Source organism: Melanerpes formicivorus, unplaced genomic scaffold, assembly GCF_026170545.1.
Source record: "Melanerpes formicivorus ecotype bairdi unplaced genomic scaffold, bMelFor1.0.p_v2 SCAF_155, whole genome shotgun sequence".
Lineage (NCBI taxonomy): Eukaryota > Metazoa > Chordata > Aves > Piciformes > Picidae > Melanerpes > Melanerpes formicivorus.
Window position 1 is genome coordinate 177,465 of NW_027142507.1, and position 20,248 is coordinate 197,712.

Here is a 20,248-nt window from a genome sequence, read left to right on the forward strand (position 1 = left end):
ACACGGGACTCAAGGTGTGCCCTAACCAGTGCCAAGTGCAGGGGCAGAATGACCTCCCTGCTCCTGCTGGCCACACTGTTCCCGATATTGGCCAGGTCGCCAGTGGCCTTCTTGGCCACCCGTGCACGCTGCTGGTCACGACCAGAAGACAGGGATCAGAAGAGTCTTTGGCCAAGCTGTAAACCTCTTCCTAACATTCAGCCTAAACCTCCCCTGGCACAGCTTGAGACTGTGTCCTCTTGCTCTGGTGCTGCTTGCCTGGGAGAAGAGACCAACCCCCACCTGGCTACAACCAGAACTGAGGGGACTGCAATCTTTGCAGCTTCAGCTTTCCTTCTCTGCTACTTCTTTTTTCAGATGGATTGTTTTTCAAAGGGACTGCTGGACAGCAGAACAGGATGGATGGCTGGGCCCCAAGAGCAGTGGGGAACAGAGTTAAACCCAGCCGGTGGACGGCCGGGCACGAGTGGTGTTCCCCAGGACACCCCTTGTGAGAGAGTGAGTCCAGAGAAGGGCCACAAAGATGGTGAGGGGTCTGGATAACAAGTCCTACGAGGAGTGGCTGAAGGAACTGGGACTGTTTAATCTGCAGAAGAGGAAGCTGAGGGAATTAAGGCGTGGTCTGGCTTCAGCTCTCAACTAGTTCCACGTTGAGCAAGGACAGCTTGTACTCACAGAAGGCACTGGCTGCTTGGGTTCAAGGTTCCTGCAGAGCTCAGGCTATCTCTCTTCATTAGTGAGGTCGTCCTGTCACCTAGGCAGAGAGAAGAAAATGCAGCTATGAAATTAGACCACTGGAATCGTGAGACTCGTTCTGTGTGAGACTCCAGGAGAATCCAAACCTAACCTTGGAGCTGCCCTGAAGAGCTCCTCATAGCTTGAGGAGTACCAGAGCAGGAACAATTCCCAAAAGGTTTTCACTGCATTCCTAGGGCACTTGAAGGATTGCCCTGGCTGTAGTTAATACCTAGAAATTCCCCTCAAAATCTTTGCAGCACAGCAAGGAAATTGAGGGATGGGAAGGCAATATGTACTTACACGTTAGGCAAGAATTGGCTTTGCAAACTAATCTCTCTAACTGTTGGATATGCACTGAACTTCCTCGAGGCCAAATGAGGACCCCTTTATTTGGGGAAGCCTCAATGAATTGGACTTGGGGGGCATCAGACTGGGTGACTACATCTGAGAGTACCTTCCACAATTGTCAGCATGGGAAAGATAGCTCAGAAAGCCTGGGTCCAAAGTTTGCCTTAAGAAAATATAGTATAGGAATATACTGTTGGCTGTGAGAAAGGGGGGAATTGACGAACAGAAAAGTCTCATTAACAGAACCACAGAGTTGATAAGAATTTTCCGCTTGTTAGCTGAAATGCTGGGACGCAGGGAGGAGGAGAGGGGCTGGCAGACAGCCTTTGGATAGAGAAGGAATAACAGGATTTGTCAGTGATTCACTTCTGTTAGTCTTGGACAAGATGCTCTTTTGTATAAGATAAAGGACACCTACATGATATGTGTACTTCTGCTCTTTTAGATAGATAAGCTTTGTATAGATAGGCAGCATCTGGACCTCTGTCATTATAGACAGATAACTTTTTGTATAAAAGTTTGCCCAAACCTCTCTGAAGACACACAGCTCTTTTGAAATGATCCTACCTGTGTCAGGCGCCAGAATAGAAGCACGATACAAGAGACTTACTGAGTCTCTTGTGTGTCTTTCTCTAAGTCATTATCAACGCTGTTTGCAGCACAAACCCAAACCCAAACCCAAACCCACCCCGAGACACCCCCAGCTCCCACGGGAGCCTGCAGAGACCTCCCAAAGGGTCCGTCGGAGGTGCCCAGCTGCCTCTCCACGACCCTTGACCCTTTCAGATGGCCCCACCAGAACTTTACATATCCCCAGACCCTTTTAGGTGTCCCCAGACCTCCTCCGTCACCCCCAAAAGCCCTGCCGATGGCCCCAGACCACCTTCAGACGCCGGAAGGAACACACCTGGGAGTCCCGGGCTGGCAGCGACACCGCAAACCGCACTGCGAGCTCCCCGAATGCGCCAGGACCCCTTGCCCCGCCAAAGGACGGCGGTTCGCAGGCACCCTGGGGCACAGAACGGCGTCAGGCGCCGAAACAGGGCTCTCCGCCACCGCTCCGGCTCCAAAGCTGCTCAGCGCGGCGCCCGCCCCCCCGGCCAGAAAAGCGGGGCGCAGCCCGCGAGGAGGGCGCGTGCGCGGGACCGGACCCGCTGCGGCGCGGGCGCCGTATCCATAGCGACCACCGGGACGGTGCCCCCCTAGCGCGAGAAGAGCCGGGCTAGGGCGCAGGCGCCGTATCCATAGCGACCACCGGGACGCTGCCCCACTGGCACGAGCAGAGCCGGGCTAGGGCGCAGGCGCCGTATCCATAGCGACCACCGGGACGCTGCCCCCCTGGCGCGAGCAGAGTCGGGCTAGGGCGCAGGCGCCGGACCCATAGCGACGCTCGACTCAAGCTCTCCGCTCTTCCCCTAAGAATTTTCGAGCATTCAGCGCAGTTAGGCTGCAGAAATTAGCTCCCCCGGGGCGGCACACGCCGCGGCACGGCAGCACTGCCGGCCATTACACACAGGGTGGCAGCATTGAGCTCCCACGGGGCGGCACACGCCGCGGCACGGCTGCACTGCCGGCCATTACACACCGGGTGGCAGCATTGAGCTCCCCCGGGGCGGCACACGCCGCGGCACGGCTGCACTGCCGGCCATTACACACCGGGTGGCAGCATTGAGCTCCCCCGGGGCGGCACACGCCGCGGCACGGCTGCACTGCCGGCCATTACACACCGGGTGGCAGCATTGAGCTCCCACGGGGCGGCACTCGCCGCGGCACGGCTGCACTGCCGGCCATTACACACAGGGTTGAGCACTGAGCTCCCCCGGGGCGGCACACGCCGCGGCACGGCTGCACTGCCGGCCATTACACACAGGGTTGAGCACTGAGCTCCCCCGGGGCGGCACACGCCGCGGCACGGCTGCACTGCCGGCCATTACACACAGGGTGGCAGCACTGAGCTCCCCCGGGGCGGCACACGCCGCGGCACGGCTGCACTGCCGGCCATTACACACCGGGTGGCAGCATTGAGCTCCCACGGGGCCTCTGGGCACGGTTGAGGCAGCAGCCGCCATCCCCGCAGAGCCCCACCGGCCAAGCCCGGACACGCCCCCCCCCCCAAAAGCCCCGCGCTGCCCCGCCGGTGGCCACCCCCCCAAGCCCCGCGCAGCTCCAGCGGCTGCTATAGAGAAACCCCACAAAGCAGCAGAGACTGGCACTGACCTGGGACACAGCAGAAGAGCTCCAACCTCTACCAGCCACGACCCTGCACTGAGCCATTTTAAAGCATCTGGCGCCATGTTGTTGAGGGCGGTGCCATGCTGGGGGGTGGGGTTCAGGCTAGGGGGCGGTGACACGCTGGGGGGGGCGGTGCCACGCGGGAGGGGGGCGGTGCCACGCGGGTGGGGCGGCGCCACGCGGGTGGGGCGGCGCCACGCTGGCGGGGGCGGTGCCACGCTGGCGGGGGCGGCGCCACGCTGGCGGGGGCGGCGCCACGCTGGCGGGGGCGGCGCCACGCTGGCGGGGGCGGCGCCACGCTGGCGGGGGCGGCGCCACGCTGGCGGGGGCGGCGCCACGCTGGCGGGGGCGGTGCCACGCTGGCGGGGGCGGCGCCACGCTGGCGGGGGCGGCGCCACGCTGGCGGGGGCGGCGCCACGCTGGCGGGGGCGGCGCCACGCTGGCGGGGGCGGCGCCACGCTGGCGGGGGCGGTGCCTGCGTTTTCACCTCACGCTCAGCTTTCCATGGTTTTTATTCCCCTCCAAGACAACACGTTGAGTTCTGAGCAGCTGAGGAGCCCTGGGGAACACCTGTACAGAAATGTTCCTCCAAGAGCTGTCAGAAAAACGTTCGTTCCGCCAGCACTGCCGGCCGTTACACACCGGGTGGCAGCATTGAGCTCCCACGGGGCGGCACACGCCGCGGCACGGCTGCACTGCCGGCCGTTACACACCGGGTGGCAGCATTGAGCTCCCCCGGGGCGGCACACGCCGCGGCACGGCTGCACTGCCGGCCGTTACACACCGGGTGGCAGCACTGAGCACCTCCCTGGGCGTGGGCAGCAGCCGGGCCCCCACGTGGCTTTTATTTTCCAACGCTAAAAGCCTTTTAGAAGCAGAGAGGGCAGACAGGGGTCGTTTCCAAAGCTTTCTTACGCACCAGTCACTCCAAGCCCTCCCTCTCCAGCTGCAAACCAGAGGTTTGCCTCCGCCTCGCCTCACCCCAGTACTTACACTTTTACAGATAGTGTGGTCCCCTCGGAGAATTTTCAGCACTTTAGGGGGGGGGGCCCAGCCCTCGCTCACCTGCTCCTCTGCTGCAGCAGCCCCCTGCCCCACGTGGCAGAACCAGCCCACCCACAATCCCCCCACTCCCTTTGATTCACCCCCAAAAAGGCACAAAATAAAGCAAACTGCCCAGCCAGCACCTCCTGCCTTTCACAGCAAGGACTGAACATTGCAGCTTTGGCCAAGACTATCAGCCCAAAGGAAGGCCTGGCCCCTGAGGAGCTAAATGCAAGTGAACTATCTGACACCACCACAGTCCTGTGAATGTTGCAAAGCAGTAGTGCATGCAGTATAATAATTCGAAAGTTAAGGGCTGCTCAAGCTTTACACAAAGTATCCTATTCAGTTTTGGGTTCCACTTAACACAAAGTAAAAGTGTAAAAGGTCAGAGGGAAAGCCAACTCTACCTCTGAACTACAGCAAGAAATACTGGAATCAAGGGGCCCTTTCTTCTGCTACTAATACATGAAGAGAACATGAAAACTGATGGGCTAAACCAACAGGGCAAGATTAGAATAACTAGTAGAGAGAACGGAAGATACAAAGCTTCAACTGCATCTGTTTAGCAACGACTCCTACCAGATAACTTCCATGCCATAACTTTGCTGAATTCAAACAAGCCAGCTGGTGAAGCGTCTCGCTTACAGGCGGCCGACGAGGAGACGTGCAGAAGGCAGAGGCGAGGGAACAAGTCCTGAGCTTTGCTGCAGGCTGTCCTGCGGCTTCCCCTACCGACTCTTTCCCGTACACCACCGCAGAAGGAGTTGGGTGAATTTTGTCTCAAACCCATTAAACCCTTTGGTGGTTTCAGCTTCCCGAGGATGTGTCGGCACAAGTCCTTGTCGGGGCACCGCAAACAGGGAGAGACAAAGCTCCGAGATCCAGGAAGAGGACGGCTGAGCAGACACTCCTAAAGAGAGAAACTTCATCAGCTGAACCTCACACTTCTCCCAGCTTTGCAACAGCAAAGAACTTTGTGAACAACACAGTGGTGCTCCTAAGGAGGTCACCAGCTTGCAAGTTACAGGAGAAATGAAAACCTTTTTATTACAGAAGCACTGGCAAAAATTTACGGACAGGAACAGCAGACGAGGAAATTCTGCGATTGAGCTAACGATAGACATCAGGCCTAGGATCTGGCTACCCTGACAAAGGATGCCAACAGGACAGAGTGAGGCCTCAGCAGCACTCCCAAAAAGCCCCACAGAGAGCCACAGGCTCTGGCCCGTGCCCCACCTACGGGCTGGCCCTCCTGGCAGCAGCGCAACACCTCCTCTTCAGGAGCCCAGGGACTGACCTCAGCCCCCTAAGGGCCAGGCAAGGTTGGTTCCTGTTAGCTGCCTAAAGCAGCCTCCCCAGCCCTGCTTCCAGGGACCTTGGGCTGCTGCTGGGGACAGAAGGGGGATGGAGGGCTCCACAACTCGTCACACAGGCCCCGAGTACAGGGCTGTTAAGCTGACAGGGTGCCAAGGGAACAGGCTGCCATGAAGGCACAGACCCAGGCCCTGAACTACAGGGTGGGTCACCTTGCCGCAGCAACACGACCCAGCGGCTTCGCTGCGTCCGACGAATAAAAGGAGGCAGTTCCGCAGGAACAGAAGGGAAAACCTTTTCACTGTGTGTGCCAGAGCCCTGGAGCAGGCTGCCCAGAGAGTTAGTGGAGTCTCTGGAGACATTCAAAACCTGCCCCAGGTGATCCTGCACTGGCACAGGGGTTGGACCGGATGCTATTTTGGGGTCCCTTCCAACCCCTAACACTCAGTGATTCTGTGATTAGCTATGCTGGTGACAGAGTCTCACTGAGTGCTCTTTAAAATGTTTTTCTTTTCTTTCAGCCTAGGAGTTTCATATTTAAATAGACCTTCTGCTCTGTCTTCCCCCTTCCTTCTTCCATCTTGCGTCTAAACACTAGGAGAGCTTGATGAGGTGTATCCTGGGCGTCCCAACGTAACACATCTCAATTGCATACATGGATTTTGTAATCTTTTGCCCCATTGCTCGCACAGGGTGGATTAAGTTCATTACTTATAGCTTGTCAGGACAGCTGTTGAAGTGTCCTGTGCAACGCAGGAGGAGTTGAATCCCATAGGAAACCACATTACTGTGCTTTGTCAGCCTGGTTATGGTCAGAAACCTCCTTCATTTTTTTTCCTCTTAAACAGATATATCACATTAGTCCCCAGAATTAATTTGCCTCTTCTCATAATTATTTCTTTAAAACTGTCTTAGAAGTGTCTCTGTCCTTCCCTCTCTCTAGATACTGGCCTCCTGAGCCCACGGCAGACTTGCACAGAGCTACTGCGAGCACCACTCTGCACGGCCTCTGGGGGGCTTTCAAGCACAGGCACCCCAGGAGAATCCAAACCTAACCTTGCAGCTGGCCTTAGAGCTCCTCTTTGGAAAACTGTCGCTGCCAGGGCCCACAAACCCAACATCCTCTGTCGGCAAACCGGATGTAAGGGCTGAAAAGTGTCAACGGAAACCGTAATTGGATGGCCCAGGAAGATCCTGCTGGTCTGAACACACCGGACCTGGAATGCACAAAGAAACTCTGTTAACAACTGTCTGTGTGTCTGCTCATAGCTTGAGGAGTAACAGAGCAGAACCAATTCCCAAAAGGTTTTCACTGCGTTCCCAGGGCAAGTAGAGGCTTGCTCTGGCTGTAGTTAATACCTAGAAATTCCTATCAAAATCTTTGCAGCACAACAAGAAAAAAACCAAACCAACCAAACCACAAACTGCTTTATATTATTAAGTAGGAACTCGAAAGCTTACAGGAACTGTGGGGATTTTTTTATGACAAATTATTCCTTTCCTTTTTTTCAGTGAGCAATTGGGTTTCCAACAGCTCCACATTCTGACACCAAAGCACCCCGCTCCGTGTCAGGGCTTGTGGCTGAGGCCGAATACAAATCTGCAACTGGTCCTCAGGCAAAGCAGTTAAGCTCCCTGAAAAAAAAGGAAAGAAAGCAAGAGTGAGTCAACCATAAAAACAAGACCTAACCAAACCCCCAAAGCCATTTTGTCAGGAAGGCGCCTCCACTATCACCCGCCACATGCTGAAATTCCCTTCCCCTGGGGCTCCTGCTTGGCCCACAGCTGGGGAACATAAAGCAAGGCATAGCCCTGTGGGTACCTGCTGCCCTGGAGCCACCAAAACCGGAGCACCCAGTCACTACCAATCCCACAGCAGACCCAAGATACAACAGGGACTCCATAGAGACTCCAAAACCTCACTGAGAACCCCCCAACTCCTTCAGGACCCCCACAGATTCTCCAACTTAGATGCCCACAAAACCCCTTTGGATGCACCCAAACCCCCCATCTGAAACACCCAGCTCCACTTTAGGTACCCCCAGATGCTTCCAATGTCCCCAGACCCGCTGGTGGACCAGCCTAGAACCCCCTGACACTATCCCAGACCCTTTCAGGGGGCTCCACACCCCTTCTAGATGCCCACAAAACCCCTTCACACGCCAAAAGAAACCTTTACCTGCCTCCAAACCCCATTAGGGGGCCACTTAGCAGCGGGTGGCAGCAACCAAGTCTGTTGCTCTCACCAATTAAACCCTTTGGTGCTCTCAGCTCTCTGACCCTGTGTCAGTGCAAGTCCTTGTCGGCCGGCACCTTTGTCCTGATCCAGGTGGAGAGAGAACTGCCAGGAACACAGCTTCGCCGCTCCGCTTGCGGCACGCCTGCTGCCGAGGGCAGCCTCGTCCTCAGCCTGCCCGAGAGGAACACAGCCCCCGACACGATCTCCCGGGGTCGGGGGACAAACAAAGGCCTTCCACAAAGGAAACAAGGGAAGTGTCTTCGCCACTCTTCATGTGCCGAGTGCGATTGTCATGTGGAACACACCGCGGCATCTGGAACGAGTTTAAGTCCAGGTCTGTGGCAGCACAGAGGTTCCTGGAATATCCCAATACGTCCAATGCACAGGACGTTGTCTTTCGGTCCCCAGTCTGATGCTTTGCAGCACAGCCATCACATTTCTCTCGAGTGCTTTGAACTGACAATTCATGCAGGAGAATAAAACCAAACAGGAGTAAGCAGCTTGGAAAAGAACTTTGATCATCACCGGGCCCAACAAGAGGACACAGTCTCAGGCTGCACCGGGGGAGGTTTAGGCTAGAGGTTAGGAAGAGGTTCTGCACAGAGAGAGTGATGGCCCATTGGAATGGGCTGCCCAGGGAGGTGGTGGAGTCACCATCTTTGGAGGTGTTCAGGAGGAGATTGGATAGGGTGCTTGGTTGCATGGTTTAGTTGGTTGGGTGGTGTTGGATGATAGGTTGGACACGATGATCTTGAAGGTCTCTTCCAACCTGGTCTATTCTATTCTATTCTACTCCATTCCAACACCATCTAATCAACTAAACCATGGTGCTGAGTGCCTCATCCAGTCTCTTTCTAAACACTTCCAGTGATGGTGACTCCACCACCTCCCTGGGCAGCACATTCCAAGGGCCAATCTCTCTTTCAACCTGGTCTGTTCTATTCTATTCTATGAAGACCCTGCCCATGGCAGGGGGGTTGGAACTAGATGATCCTTGTGGTCCCTTCCAACCCTGAATGATACTATGATACTATGATACTAAGACCTTCTTCCTAACCTCAAGCCTAAACATCCCCTGGCACAGCTTGAGACTGTGTCCTCTTGTTCTAGTGCTGGTTGCCTGGGGGAAGAGACCAACCCCCTCCTGGCTACAACCTCCCTTCAGGGAGTTGTAGAGAGCAAGAAGGTCACCCCTGAGTCTCCTCCTCTCCAGGCTAAGCAACCCCAGCTCCCTCAGCCTCTCCTCATAGGGCTCATAGTCTCTCCCCTCTTGCTCCTCCCCCAGCGCGCCCCCCCCCCCTCCCCCCCCAAGACGTTCAGGTATTCAGGACATTTAGAGAGGAGGCAGCACTGCTAAGACAGCACGCGCTGGTGACACTGAGCCCGCCGCGCTCTGTGTGGAGCAGCTCAGTTGGCTCTGTCCAGAGTTTTTTCTGTTTATTTTTTTAAGTGCACACAAAAATTCTATTTTTCATTTATACAAGCATAAGTTATGTTTCAAATCCCTATGTGGAGCTACTTAAGATTTCTTTTATATTCTAAATATAAATATATAAATATATTGTACATTCTAATAGAGGAGATACAGAGGGGTCATTTAAAAAGCTTTTTTACATATAAATTAATACAATGCTTCAATATCTAGCAGGAAAACATTGAAAAAAGGAGAGAGCTTTTTCTCTATTGGAACACCTAAGTAAGAAACCTGAGGAAAGACCTAGTGTGAAAAGCATACTGCGACAGCCCTATATCAAGCACCAAATTTATTTGTTTTTAGAAGCCACCAAGGCGTAAGAGATTTTCATTTGGGTGATTCTGTGCAAAATATTCATGTTCCTGTGCTCTTTGGCTGACAGCAGGGCAAAATCACTTCCGTATGGGCAGTTACAAAGCATGAGGTTAGGTTGGACTCGATGATCCTCGAGGTCATTTCCAACCTTAGTTGTACTGTGATACTGTGATGAGACTCTATGAGTTTCTTTAGGTTCTTTGAGAACTAGGAGGGCATTAGACTGGAAAATAGATTTTTCTGCAAATACAGCATAAAGCAATGCAGTGGTTGGAGTTGCACAGCTTAGAGGTAAAGGAAAGCTGGGGGGGAGAAAAGTAACACTGTGTTTTCAAGGAAGTGATGGGAAATAAACATCTTTCCATCTGGTTCTTTGAGGTTAGTTATCAGATGAAAGTTGCAATACAAATTTTCTTTTGATATTCACTGATAGAATTATTTTTTCTTTGTCATGAACGTGTCCAGAGAAGGGCAACAAGGCTGGTGAGAGGCCTTGAACACAAGCCCTATGAGGAGAGGCTGAGGGAGCTGGGATTGTTTAGCCTGGAGAAGAGGAGGCTCAGGGGTGACCTCATTGCCCTCTACAACTACCTGAAAGGAGGTTGTAGCCAGGAAGAGGTTGGTCTCTTCTCCCAGGCAACCAGCACCAGAACAAGGGGACACAGTCTCAAGCTGTGCCAGATGAGGTTTAGACTCGAGGTGAGGAGAAAGTTCTTCACCGAGCGAGTTGTTCGTCATTGGATTGTGCTGCCCAGGGAGGTGGTGGAGTCACCGTCCCTGGAGGTGTTCAAGAGGAGATTGGACGTGGCACTTGGTGCCATGGTCTAGTCAGGAGGTCTGTGTTGATAGGTTGGACTCGATGATCCTCGAGGTCTCTTCCAACCTTGGTTATACTGTGATACTGTGATGTTTTGTCAGTTATTTTATTTTTTTTTTTATACTGTGATACCTCACACTAATACTTCCAGCTTTAAATATTTTTAATCCCCCTCCAGCAATTTTCACTCATTTAAAGCATCCAGAACTATAAGCATCCTTTTTAGGTGGCTACCCCATCCCTCACTGATCTGCTCTGCTGCTGCATCATCGCTCCCTGCACATGACATCATCACTCTACCAAGATCCCCCCTTTTCTGTTCACCCTAAAAAAAGGCACAAAACGAGGGAACCTGTCCAGCCATCAGCTCACTACTTTAATAGTTAGATGGATATCCATCCTCCCTCCCCCAAAAGGGGAGCTCTGCTAGAGAAATAAAGGAGGGAGTGGCCCCCCAAAATAGCTGCAGCCCCCTAGCCCCTGTTCCACAGGCTGGTGGGTGCCCCACGGTGGGGAATGTCCCAGAGGTCAGTGCCATGTCTCTCATATCATTTTGGTTGGCCCCCTCGGAAGCAATGCTCACCCTGGGGCATCCATCACATGGTGCAGACAGGTTCCTCCTGGCTGGCTGGTATCAGACACACACCCTCCTATGTGTCCCTGCCAAGCCTCTGCACACAATGCATTCTATTCAAAAGGCAGCTCATCTCCACTTGTAGCCAGCTCTATTCAGATCCTGTCAGAGTTAGTGACAGTGAATGTAAAATCATGCAAGTCCAGATGGCCGAGTTGGAGCTGCCAGCTGCTCTACCACTTGTGAATTGCCTCTCTTGTCCTGCAGCCCGGCTTCCACGGAAAGCATCTCATCAGCTTCCCATGGTTTCATTGCATTGCTTTACAAGCTATCCATCACCCAAACATCCTGAGATATGTTTGACTTTCACTGTAGCACTATACGAAAAATACAGGCAAAGCAAATCTGAGGCAGAAAATCAAAGAATCTTTCACATCAGAAACCAAAACCAACTGAGGGTTATTTTTCAAATAAGTGACCTTAAGCTCTCAACAGCATCCCAGTTTCACCTGTGAAGAGAGACCACTTCAGGGGTTCAGTTGAATATTTACTAATTCCTTTTAGAATCATTTTGGCTGAAAAGACCTTTAAGATCATCAAGTCCAACCATTAACTCAGCACTAAACCATGTCCCTCAGCACCACATCTCCCCATCCTTTAAATCCTTCCAGGGATGGTGACTCCATCACTGCCCTGGGGAGCCTGTTTCATGGCTTGGCAATGCTTTTGGGCATGAAATTGTTTCAAATGCCCAACCATAGGAGATGTACAGCTACAAGAGAAACAAAGGTTCTTTAATCTTGCTGGTGGTTGTCTTTGCAAAATCAGGAAGCAACCATGCCAGATAAACACAGAAACGGAGCTACTGCCATGATCTATGTGAATGGCATTGTGCAAATCCTAAACATTCCTATGATTACCCATTTATTGCTTTGAGTTTCAACTCTTTGAGCATGGGATGGTATTTTCGGGCCTGTCACAGTCTCCAGCCCAGCGAAGTCACTGTCCAAATGACCACCAGAGTTAAGAGGAAAAGCTGTGACATAACTACAGTTAGTAGTGCCATCTTTAACCGTCATTAAATCCCATTTGACTCCTGACACTGGAATTCCACCTTCTGAATCTGGCCAGGAATGGGACATCAGGCATGTAGAAAACGTGACTTAATAGGTCAGACAATTTAGGGTTAGGCAGACTCTAGAGTTATCTGGATGACAAAATGATATTTGGGATGCTATTTTGTAATTCTGTATTTTTATTTCATACCAAAGGATTTGGTCCCCAAAGTCCTACCTTCACCTTTGCTCTTAGATTGCTCCCACCAAAATAATGCTATTTATGTAATTTCCCAAATGAATCCATGTCAACACAAGGCAAAAAATTCTTCACTTGGAGGGTGGCAGAGCACTGGGACAGGCTGCCTCTGCTCTGGCATCTACTCCAACTCCCTTGCTAAAGCAGGTTCATCCAGAGTAGGTTGTAAAGAATCACATCCAGACAGTTCTCCAATACCTCCAGAGAAGAAGACTCCACAATCTGGGCAGTTTGTTCCAGTGCTGTCAGCCTCAAAGATTTCGTGCCGCCCCTTATGTTCAGATAAACCCCCCTGTGTTCTAGTTTGTGCCCATTACCCCTTGTTCTATCCCTGAGAAGAGCCCAGATCCATCCTCTTGACCTTTATCTGTTATATACTGATCAGCACCAATAAGACTCTCTCTCAGACTACTCTTCTCCAGTCTAAACAGTCCCAGGCCTCTGAGTCTTTCCTCACAAGAGAGATGCGCCAGTTTCATCATCTTTGTAGCTCTCTGTGGAGTGTCTCCAGTAGTTCCCTTTCTCTTGAACCGAGGAGCCCAGAACTGGATACAGTACTCCAGATGTGGCCTCACTGGAGCAGAGTTGAGAGGAAGAAGACTAGCCCTTGACTTGCTGGCCACACTCTTTGTGCATCCCATGCTATTGGCCTTCTTGGCCATGAGAACACATTGCTGACTCCTGGTGAACTTGTCCACCAGCTCTCCCAGGTCCTTCTCCTTGGAGCTGCTCTCCAGCAGCTCAACCCCTCACCTGTCCTGCTGCAAGGGGTTATTCCTCCCCAGGTGCAGGACCCCACACTTGCCCTTGCTGAACTTCACAAGGTTCCACTCTGCCCAGCTCTGCAGCCTGACCAGGTCTCACTGAGTGGCAGCACAGCCTGGTGGGGTGTCAGCCACTGCTCCTAGCTTGTACCAGCCTTGTTTGTATCATTAGGAGCCTTGTAGTTTTGGAAACTTCCACACCTCTGCATTTTTAGTTAATGATCTCTGCAGATTTGCCTCCAAGTTACTGACGGTCCCATGAAGGCCTGAAGGTTCCAAGCCCTAGTTTGCAGAAGCAATTCAAGGCCTTAATTTCAGCTGCCAGTTTGGAAGCAGGGGAAAAAAAAAAAAGGAGAAACTTCCTTGTTTCAGCTTTCAAAGGAAATTAGAGAAGTGAAAGTGATTTTTTTCTCTCTTTTTTTTCTTTTTTTATGCTGAAATTTGAAACAGTTGCCACAAAATGTTTATAGCCATACACAGTGCTCCATAAATGTCTAAACCTGGAAGGAACTGTGTATGAATTATGTCTGATTTATACCCTAAATACAAATAGAAAGAGCTAGCTGAATTTTAAATGTTCTTCCTACACTGAACTTTCAAATGATGAGGTCTATAGAATATTACCTGCAAAAAAACCCACCCAATGCATTTCATAAACTACATTAAAATATTTTAAAAGCAGTCCAAGAGTTTATCAAAGCAGGCAAATATTTGGACCTAGAGCCTTCTTTTTTCTAGGCTGAACAACTCCAACTCTCTCAACCTGGCCTCATGTGGTTCCAGCCCTCTGATCATCTTCATGGCCTTCCTCTGAACTTGTCCCAATAAGGTCTGTGTCTTTCTGACACTGGGGGCCCCAGAGCTGCACACAGCAGAGAGCAGAGGGGAAGAATCACCTCTATTCAGCCTGATAGGCACACCTCTTTTGATACAGCCCAGGACACCTTTGGCTTTCTGAGCTGCGGGTGTCAGTTTATGTTACAGTATCACAGTATAACTTAGGTTGGAAAGGACCTCGAGGATCATCGAGTCCAACCTATCAACACAGACCCCATGACTAGACCATGGCACCAAGTGCCACGTCCAATCTCCCCTTGAACGCCTCCAGGGTCGATGACTCAACCACCTCCCTGGGCAACCCGTTCCAATGACGAATGACTCGCTCGGTGAAGAATTTCCTCCTCACCTCGAGTCTAAACCTCATCTGGCACAGCTTGAGACTGTGTCCCCTTGTTCTGGTGCTGGTTGCCTGGGAGAAGAGGCCAACCCCCTCCTGGCTACAACCACTCTTCAGGTAGTTGTAGAGGGCAATGAGGTCACCCCTGAGCCTCCTCTTCTCCAGGCTAAACAATCCCAGCTCCCTCAGCCTCTCCTCATAGGGCTTGTGTTCAAGGCCTCTCACCAACTTCTCCTCAGGGCTGCTCTCAAATCCATCCTCTGCCCAGCCCATCTTTGTGCTTGGGAGCTAGGTCTGTTTAGTTTGAAGAAGAGGAGGCTAAGGAGAGAACTCATTGCTTTCTGCAACTACCTCAAAGAACATTGTGGAGAGGTTAGTGATGGTTTCTCTCACAGGTAGTTAGCAAAAGAACAAGGGGGAACAGCCTCAAGCTGCCACTGGGTAGGTTTAGAATGGACCTTAGGAACAAGAGTGGTCAGGGATTAGAATGTGCTGCCCAGGGAGGTGTTTGAGTCCCCGAGCCTGGATGTATTTAAAGGTGATTTGGATGTGGTGCTTGGGGCTATGGTTTAGGGGTGAACCTTGTTGGGTAGGGTCAGTGGTTTGACCCGATGATCCCAGGGATCTCTTTCAATCTGAATGATTCTGTGGATCGCTTCATCCCCATACTACTTGGCCTGCTTGACCCCAGGGAGAGAAGATATTTGTCTTCCAGTTTATTACCCAGTCCAGACAAATGGGGAAAAAAAAAAAAAGCTATTAAAATGTAATTTTAAGAGGAGTATTCCCAGGTGTTTTGTTGGGGATTTTTTGTTAGCTAAATCACATTTTTGCAATTAATGTGATTGTTATAAACATTTTAAGCCTCAATGAAGAACATCCTATCAGAGTAGAAATATCCTGATCCCAATTTTATGGCACAGCTCTGTTAGAAAAGAAAATGTTTCAGCCAAACAACAAAACAAAACCTTGCATTTTAACTCCCCTGAACAACAGAGGTAGCTCAGATTTATTTCAGCTCTAGTGTGCAGATGATAGAATGGGACATAGTGGCGTGAAATTGGGGAGCTTTAGATAGTAGGTCAGATGCTAACACTTCTTCTGAGGGTCTGCCTGTATGATCATAAAGGTTATTTTACCCTTCAATGTCCACAGCGTTTTCATAGTATAGCTAGAATTTAGAATAAACCAGGTTGAATAGAATAGAATAGAATAAACCAGGTTGGAAGAGACCTTCAAGATCATCGCGTCCAACCTATCACCCAACACCACCCAATCAACTAACCCATGTAACCAAGCACCCTGTCAAGTCTCCTCCTGAACACCTCCAGTGACGGCGACTCCACCACCTCCCCAGGCAGCCCATTCCAATGGGCAATCACTCTCTCCGTGTAAAACTTCCTCCTGACCTCCAGCCTGAACTTCCCCTGGCGCAGCCTGAGACTGTGTCCTCTTGTTCTGGTGCTGGCTGCCTGGGAGAAGAGACCAACCTCTGCCTGTTTACAACCTCCCTTCAGGTAGTTGTAGAGAGCAATAAGGTCACCCCTGAGTCTCCTCCTCTCCAGGCTAAGCAGCCCCAGCTCCCTCAGTCTCTCCTCATAGGGCTTGTGTTCCAAGCCCCTCACTAACTTCGTTGCCCTTCTCTGGACTCGCTCCAGCAAGTCAACATCCTTCCTAAACTGAGGGGCCCAGAACTGGACACAGTTGGAAGGGACCTTCAAGATCCTGTCCAACCCATCAACCAATCCGACCCACCTAAACAACTAACCCATGGCACCAAGCACCCCATCAAGTCTCCTCCTGAAAACCTCCAATGATGGCGACTCCACCACCTCCCCGGGCAGCACATCCCAATGGGCAATCACTCTCTCTGTATAGAACTTCTTCCTAACATCCAACCTAAACCTCCCCTGGCGCAGCCTGAGACTGTGTCCTCTTGTTCTGGTACTGGGTGCCTGGAGGAAGAGACCATTATCCGCCTGTCTACAGCCTCCCTTCAGGTAGTTGTAGAGAGTGATAAGGTCACCCTTGAGTCTCCTCTTCTCCAGGCTGAGCAACCCCAGCTCCCTCAGTCTTTCCTCATAGGGCTTGTGTTCCAAACCCCTCACCAACTTCGTTGCCCTTCTCTGGACTTGTTCCAGGACGTCAACCTCCTTCCTAAACTGAGGGGCCCAGAACAGCTTTTTCTTAAAACAAACAAAAAACCCAAACAAAACCCTGAACTTTTAGTAAAGGTAAGGCCCAGATAGTGTTTGCTCCTTTGCAATCCCTGGTGGGTTTTCCACTGCCAACAAAACAGGAGGACCAGAGCCTTTAAGCATTAATACATTTACAGAAGTCTACACAAACAAGTGCCCATCAGCAAGCACACACCATCAGAGCTAGACAATGTTTGTAGGTGCTGCTAAAACAATGCTGATAGATGAAGAAGCTTTATTAGAGGATTTATTTTTTTTTTGGCTGCTGCTTTAAAAATATATTTACCTGAAAGGAAATCCCAGTGTTTCACTTTACAAACAATATATAGCCGTAAGCAACATAAACTATTGCTTTTCATGTTTATGCAGTGATTATTGTGTCTCTTTTTTTGGCATAACACTTGATAGTGCATTACAATCCCAGGAACTGGTTACCACTCCTACCAGGTATGTATGGTATTGCTACTGCCAAACACGCAGGGCGTTCTGTAATTAAACACAGAGGAGAGAGCAGCGCCCTTCCTCCGAACTGACATGTAGCTCTTGCATTTTGCAAATGAAAAAATGGCTGGGTTTGGGATCCATTTTTTCTTTTCTTTTTCTGTCTTTTTTCTTTTTCAGGGCACATTTTAACAATCCTTACAAATTTTATCAGTGCAAAACTACACCTAACCATCTGTTGCTGAACTCATAAAGGGCAAACCGCATGGAGTAAGTTAAAACATGGGGTGGGAAGGGCAACTAATGGTTAGCAAACACACGCCAGCATATTCCCAAAATATGTAAGTGCCATAATTTTTTTTTTTTTTTTAACAGCAAACCAGTAATTTTCACAGTTAACCACAGCAGTAAATACATTCAGTGTATTTCACAAGAAACTTCAGTTGATGTAACACACCACTTGACTTGTAAGCGTAGTAGAACCAAAAAGTGCCACCTTTCCAAGAACTAAAAGATTGCTTGAGAAGAAACTTGCCAATTTTCACATCTGTCCTTAATTTGGCTTAATGCTTTTGAAAATAAAGGCCAATGGCACCTGGCCTGCATTAGGAATAGTGTGGCCAGCAGAAGCAGGGAAGTCGTTGTGCCCCTGTACTCTGCATTGGTTAGGCCACACCTTGAGTACCGTGTCCAGATCTGGGCCCCTCAGTTTAGGAAGGACATCGAGACACTTGAATGTGTCCAGAAAAGGGCAACGAGGCTGGTGAGAGTCCTTGAGCACAGCCCTGTGAGGAGAGGCTGAGGGAGCTGGGATTGTTTAGCCTGGAGAAGAGGAGGCTCAGGGGAGACCTCGTTGCTCTCTCCAACTACCTGAAAGGTGGTTGTAGCCAGGAACAGGTTGGTCTATTCTCTCTAGCAACCAGCACCAGAACAAGAGGACACAGTCTCAAGCTGTGCCAGGGGACGTTTAGGCTCAAGGTGAGGAGAAAGTTCTTCACTGAGAGAGTTGTTTGCCATTGGAATGGTCTGCCCAGGGAGGTGGTGGAATCACTGTTCCTGGAGGTGTTCAAGAGGGGACTGGACGTGGCACTTGGTGCCATGGTCTAGTCATGAGGTCTGTGGTGACAGGTTGGACTCGATGATCTTTGAGGTCTGTCTCTTCCAATCTTGGTGATACTGTGATACTGTAAATGTATTCCTTACACAAAAATCTTGCTTGCCGTAAAGGTCTTAAGTACCTTGAAGGTCTCTTTATCATAGAATGGCTTAGGTTGGAAGGGACCTTAGAGATCCTCTACTCCAACCTCCCTGCCACGGGCTGGGACACTTCTCAACTAGACTCAGGTGCTCAAGGCCTCATCCAGCCTGGCCTTGAACAACCCCAGGGAGGAGACCAAAGAAAGATATTCTACCTTCACTTAAAAACGTGGGTTGTGAAAGAAACGCAGGAAATATTTCTGAAATAGCTCATAGGTAATACAGAGCTGCTACAGAGACACAATTTACATCCCCCTTGAAGAACTGCATCTGAATACCTGTAAGCAGTGAATCTCTGGTGTTGATGGTGACAGGAACAGAGGGCAGGTTGCCCATGATCAGGCATTTTTGGCCCATTCTTCATTTTCAGGCCATCAAAACCATTTTTTGAGCAGTTATGCCCATTATCAAAAGCTACCAAAATGGATAATGAAGAGTATGGTTCTCAGCTAACCACAGACAGCATTTCCATCCTCCACATGATCACAATGGTACAACCCACTGGTGCTGACGTCTCCAAACTCTCACTCATATCCACAGATTGCATCAGGTTAGAAGGGACCCTCAAAGGTCATCTTGCCCAACCCCCCTGCACTCAGCGGGGACACCTCCAACTAGATCAAGCTGCCAGGACCACATCAAGATGTGGGATAAGAAAAGGTTTTGCTTTTGACCGATGCTGCTTTTATACCGATAGAAAGAAAAATAACATAAATCTGCTCTGGAGTTGGAATCTGACTTCTACTGCTTCATTCAAAAGGATTTGTGTAAAGACTTATTCAGAGGGGCCAAGTAAAATAATATTTTCACCAACATAGGACAGGTCTTCTGCCTAAGGACGGACATGGAGGACATTTTCTGCCTAAGCAGGGATTCTGTTGCTGGAATCTCCCCCAGCTTTTAAAAACTGCCGTGAAGCAAGATTACTGTTCACCTTACACGACTGTCAGCAACCGTGTTCAAATGCACTCACGATTCTTGAATAAACCCATGAGACAAACCAGAAATGACTTGTTCCACACACAATTAAAAGATGGAACTCACAGCCACAAGGGCTGGTGGCGGCTGAAAGAAACCATGAATTCCAAAAGCAGAAAAATGGAGTCAACTTTATCTGCTCTGCGTTTCACACCATCTGTGGGTGGCCACTGATGGAGACAGAATACAAGGCCAGAAATATCTTTTTTTTCTGCATCACACTGGCAGTTCTTAGGACATGCAGATGATTAGCATCATGTTGTCACACTTTTATTAATGGCAAAACTGACATCACATACTTGCATCCTGCTCAGAAATACAGCTTTTGTCAAGGAAATTCAATACGACATCTTACTTGTAAAAGTATGGTGGAATAGGAGCTGCATTTTAATTTAACATATCTTTAGTAAACTTTGTGATCAGTACCGTCACAACTGTCAGGAGAAGAAAGGTGCAAAAAAGTTTGAACTCATAAAACAGATATACATAGATTTTATTTAAAAAAAACCACAAAAGCTCTTTTCTTTTTAAATCAACTCAAGCTCCCTTGAGTTACCTTACCGAATCACGCATTTAGAGTATAGCAAGTTTGCAGAGTCATAGGATGGCTCAGGTTGGAAGGGACCTAGAGAGCATCTACTCCAACCTTCCCACCATGCCCAGGGACACCTCAAGACTAGACTCAGCTGCTCAAGGCCTCATCTAGTGTTGTCTTGAACACCTCCAGGCAGGAGGCAGCCACAGCCTCCCTGGGCAGCCTGTGCCAGAGTCTCACCACCCTCCTACTGAAGAACTTCTTCCTCAGCTCCACTCTAACCCTGCTCTGCCTCAGCTCCAAACCATTCCCCCTAGCCTGGCTCCAGACACCCTCAGGAAAAGTCCCTCTGCAGCCTTCCTGCAGGATCCCTTCGGGTGTTGGAAAGTGGCCTTAAGGTCTCCTCAGAGTCTTCTCAAGACTGAACAACCCCAGCTCCCTCTGCCTGTCCTCACAGCAGAGGTGTTCTAAGGTCTGCAAACTTTG

The 20,248-nt window shown here is 50.4% G+C and overlaps 1 protein-coding gene and 1 long non-coding RNA gene across 3 annotated transcripts in view; both read right to left on the reverse strand.

The window, feature by feature from the left end:
- The window catches only part of OGFRL1 (opioid growth factor receptor like 1), a 45,202-nt gene that overhangs the window by 6,556 nt on the left and 18,398 nt on the right, over window positions 1–20,248 (reverse strand). Inside the window, exon 8 of one of the 2 annotated variants that reach the window (XM_068168732.1) lies at window positions 7,864–8,374. The exons of the other annotated variant lie outside the window; for it this stretch is intronic. The gene's annotated coding sequence lies outside the window, so the exon portion shown is untranslated. Of the gene's footprint in view, window positions 1–7,863; window positions 8,375–20,248 lie in introns of those variants that run through there. 2 annotated transcript variants of the gene reach the window in all.
- On the reverse strand, window positions 4,212–7,748 carry LOC137456995 (uncharacterized). Its single transcript, XR_010991186.1, has 3 exons — window positions 7,141–7,748; window positions 6,736–6,896; window positions 4,212–5,275 (listed from the first exon to the last, which is right to left on the reverse strand). It is a non-coding gene; the product is annotated as an uncharacterized lncRNA (long non-coding RNA).